The sequence below is a fragment of the Myotis davidii genome, unplaced genomic scaffold (genome assembly GCF_000327345.1).
Source record: "Myotis davidii unplaced genomic scaffold, ASM32734v1 scaffold805, whole genome shotgun sequence".
Taxonomy (NCBI): domain Eukaryota; kingdom Metazoa; phylum Chordata; class Mammalia; order Chiroptera; family Vespertilionidae; genus Myotis; species Myotis davidii.
Window position 1 is genome coordinate 318938 of NW_006296430.1, and position 4893 is coordinate 323830.

Consider the following 4893-nt stretch of genomic DNA (forward strand, 5'->3'; position numbering starts at 1 on the left):
TTATGTGTACTCTTTACTACTATATTTTCTCTGAATTCTTTTGACACATTTTCATTTCATTTTTTGAATATATATATTTTAAAAATATTTTTTTATTGGTTTTAGAGTGGAAGGGGGAGGGAGAGAGACATAGAAACATCAACAATGAGAGAGAATCATTGATCTGCTGCCTCCTGCACGCCCTAAACTGGGGATCGAGCCCACAACCCAGACATGTGCCCTGACTGGGAATTGAACCGTGACCTCCTGGTTCCTAGTTGAATGCTCAACCACTGAGCCACACTGGCCAGGCTTGTGGATATATTTTTAATAGTTTTTTAAATTATGGTTTCCTTTTTAAAAAGCATATACAATTTACCACCTAAATCATTTAAAAACAGGTATTTTCTTTTATTTTATTTTAATTTTTTAAATATATTTTATTGATTTTTTACAGAGAGGAAGGGAGAGGCATAGAGAGTTAGAAACATCAATGAGAGGGAAACATCGATCAGCTGCCTCCTGCACACTCCCCACTGGGGATGTGCCCGCAACCAAGGCACATGCCCCTGGACCGGAATCGAACCTGGGACCCTTGAGTCCACAGGCCGGCGCTCTATCCACTGAGCCAAAGTGGTTAGGGCTAAACACAGGTATTTTAAATCTTTATGCTAAAGCCAACATCTGGTGCCACCAGAAGTTAGTTTCTATTGACTGTCTTATTTCCTAAGGGTCTCACTTCTCACTTCCCTTTTATTCTGCATGTTAAAAACTGGACACTGTAGCCCTGGCTGAATAGCTAAGTGACTCAGTTGTGGGTTCAATTCCCAGTCAGGGCACATACCTGGGTTGTGGGCTCGACCCCAGGTTGGGCGAGTATGGGAGGCAACCAATTGATGTTTGTCACATAGATGTTTCTTTCTTTTTCTCCCTCCCCTCTCTCTTAAATCAATAAAAACATATCCTTGGATGAGGATTTAAAAAAACCAAAACACATAAAACTGAACACTGTGGATAATACATCACAGCAACATTTCATTCTGCGTGGGTTCTGAGGTTAGCGATTTTGTTATCACAGGCAGTAACTTGACTGGTTCCAAACCACAGCACATAGGAACTGATATCTCTGTTCTTTCTTATGGCTTCTCATTTTTTTAACATAGCATCTTTGTGGTGGTCTCTCTCATACCTATGTAATGAGTTGTAAGCAGAGGCTCAGAGCTGAGACTTGGTTTTTCTGTAATTTTCTTGCTTCTAGGGATTCCTTCCCCTTTCACCACTAATTTCCAGATTCTCTGTCCTCTGAAACTTTAAGCCCATAAGGGTTTTACTATATGCCACCTACACTGCACATGGTTTAAAAACACGGTAAGAATTCACAAGTCTGGCCCCACATTGCTCTTCTATCAAGGATGTATTTCTTTTTGGCCTATGCCTGCTTTCTGACTCAGTATCCAGACTCTCCCCACACATACTGTTCAACTGTTGCCAGGGATTTGGGGGAGTTTGCACTCAGAATTTGAGCTTCATGCCTTCCGTAATTTTTTCACTGCCTAGAATTCCTGTTTACATTCCCAGCTGCCTGAATTCTGGTTAGTAAGGCTGAGGTTTTTCTCCCTCTCCCAGTCCCATTTTCTGTAGCCAAGGGAGTTAGACGTCTTAGACCCTTGAGCTAGAAAGCCACAAGTTCCCAATTTTTATCATTTCCCACTAATTTTTGGAGATTAAACATCCCCTGTTGTGCCTGTTTATGGACACGTTCCAGTGTCTTTAAGTATTTAATTTTTAAAATCTAGTTTTTATAATGGTTATAGAATGAGGGTTCCCACCACCCCCTAACAACTCCTCTACCATTAGTGGAAACACCTACCAAAGAGTTTAACTGGTAAATGAGAGAGTCCAGAATCAATCAGGCATTAAAAGGAAGGGTCTTAGCCTCAGATTATCTCTGAGTCCTCGATGCTTAACATAGTGCATGGCACCTAACAGGTGTTTAGTAAACACTTGCTGAAAGATGACTGCAAACATGACTTGGGTTTACTTTTAGTTTACCAGTCATTTACTACTATGTAATCTACTATTCAATGTTACTCAACCTCGAGGCAAAACTAACTTGCATGAAACAATGACAGACCAAAGTTCTTGGATAGTAAAAATTGGAAACAATCTCATAGTCTAAAAGAAAAAAAGAGAGACTTGTTAAATTATGGCAGATAGTAGACTACCATAGGATATGTGAAACATTTTAGAATAATGATTTTATTGGTATGAAGAAATGTTCTGTATGTTAATTTGAGGGGAAAGAATTCAAGTTACAAAATAAAAAACAACCAGATCTGGATATGATTTCTAGTTCCACTATTTAGTACCTACACTATTCACCTTGTGCAATTTAACCTATGATCCCGTTTGTTCACCTGTAAAGTATTGACAATGGTAGAACCTTCTTCATGGGCTTCTTCTACATAACAATTGCTCAAAAAATATTAATTTCACGTATACAGTAAATACTTGTAAAATGTTAAATAAGTAGCCATAAAAATTTTGTTAAAATTAAATGTTAATTTTATATTTATGGTAACAGTATGAGGATTATGTTTTTACTTTGTCTTTTGTGTTTCAATCTTTTTTGTTTTGTCTTTTAGAGAGCTGTTTAAGTATATATAGGTGATAAATGATATGATGCCTAGTATTTGTTTTTAAAATATCCTGGAGCCCTAGCCGGTTCGGTTCGATTCCAGTCAAGGGCACATACATGCCTGGGTTCCAGCCTTCATTCCCAGTAGGGGGCGTGCAGGAGGCAGCAGATCAATGATTCTCTCTCATCATCATTGATGTCTTTCTCCCTCTCCCTTCCTCTCTGAAATCAATAAAAATATATTCAATAAAATATCCTGGATATTACACTTGAATTAAATGTTTATTTAAAAACGACTCCAGAGACAGATGAAACAAGAAAGGAAAAATAGTGACCACTGTTGAAGCTAATTGATGGATATATGGGCCTTTCACTATGCTGTTTTACTTATAAAAATTTTTCCAAACTAAAAGCTAACCAAAACACACACACACACACACACACATATGTATGGCCTCTAAATAGTGGGTTGATGGATAATCCTATATAATAAAAGAGAAACATGCAAATTAACCATCCCTCTGCTATGCTCAAGCCACGCCCACAAGCCAATCAGGAGCAAGTATGCAAATTAACCCAACTAAGATGGCCACAGAGCTGAAGTGAGCAGGAGACTTGGGTTGCCCCTGGCGATGGAGGAAGCCAAGCTTCCCACCTGCCCTGGCTGGTCCTGGGCTCCGCTCAAGGCTACAAGTTTCAATTATAGAAGATAAATAATCCCAGAAAGAAAAAAAAAGAAAAGAAAAAAAGGAGATGCTGGGAGCTTGGGTCGCCGGGGGGCGTGGCCAGCCTGAAAATGGCCATCAGCCCCTCACCCAGGCTGGCCAGGCGTCCCAGCAGGACCCCCTCACCCTGAAGGGGCTGTGGGCAGCCTGAAAATGGTCCTCAGCCCCTCACCCAGGCTGGTCAGGCACCCCAGCAGGACCCGCACCCTGATCCGGGACACTCTTCAGGGCAAACCAGCCAGCCCCCACCCGTGCACCAGGCCTCTATCCTATATAATAAAAGAGTAATATGCAAATTGACCCTAACAGCAGAATGACTGGGAATGACTGGTCACTATGACACACACTGACCACAAGGGGTAGGCCTTCAATCCAGGAGCTGCCCCTTGGTGGTCAGTGCACTCCCACAGGGGGAACTCTGCTCAGCCACAAGCCAGGCTGACGGCTGCCAGCACAGTGGGGGTGGCAGGAGCCTCTTCTGCCTCCTCAGCAGCGCTAAGGATGTCCGACTGCAGCTTAGGCTTGCTCCCCGCTGGCAAGTGGACATCCTCTGAGGGCTCCCGGGCTGCCAGAGGGATGTCTGACTGCCAGCTTAGGTCTGATCCCTCCAGGGAGCGGGCCTAAGCCAGCAGGTAGACATCCCCCAAGGGGTCCCAGACTGCAAGAGGGCACAGGCCGGGCTGAGGGACCCCTTCGAGTGCACAAATTTTTGTGCACCAGGCCTCTAGTCTAACCTAATAAAAGAGAAACATGGTAACTGGCGAACAACCGCTACCCTTCCCATTGGCTAATCAGGGCAATATGCAAATTAACTGCCAGCCAAGACGGCGGTTAACCGCCAACAAAGATGGCGGTTAATTTGCATACACAGCCACAATGCTGGGAGGCGAAAGGGATGGGAAATCCAGCTGGCAGGCAAGAGGTGGGGGGCAGGCAAAGACGGCCAGTGATCAGTGATTGCATGTGGATTGGAGGGAGAGAGAGCTGCTTCCCCGTGATCACCATGGCAATGGGGGGGCAGAGAGAGCCGCTGCACAGGCCAGCCAGCACTCCCAGACCCCTGGGGCTGTGGGTGCTGGCTGGCCTGCTACCCCGTGATCGCCATGGCCATCGGGGTCAGAGAGAGCCCCGGCCAGGCCAGCCCGCACCCCCGGACCCTCCCAAGCATGGGTGTCAGCTGGCCTGCTACCCCGTGATTGCCGTGGAAAAAAGACCTATCCAAGGGAGGTTTGCATTTAAAACTAAGTGGGGTGGTCCGGAACTGCGTGGCACTGACAACCAGGACAGTCTCTGCGTCAGTGGCACATCTGCGGCTTGAAGTGTGGGGGGGGAGGGCCAGGCAAGCCAGAGGCTTTGGCTGCAATGGTCAGATAATTTCAGCTCCAAGGCAGGCACAATCAGGGAAGCCATGGGGACCTTAACAAAAAAGGATAAGGCTGAAGAGGAAGGATACTTCCCAGAGTGGATTAAAGAACAGCTGGCAGCCTTGAAGAAACAACATGAAGAAGAGATCACTCATAAAAAAAAGGAGATTGAGCGTCTGCCGAAAGA

The 4893-nt window shown here is 44.8% G+C and overlaps 1 protein-coding gene across 4 annotated transcripts in view; it reads right to left on the reverse strand.

The window, feature by feature from the left end:
- The window catches only part of LATS2 (large tumor suppressor kinase 2), a 73217-nt gene that overhangs the window by 41958 nt on the left and 26366 nt on the right, over positions 1–4893 (reverse strand). The gene's annotated exons all lie outside the window — the stretch shown is intronic.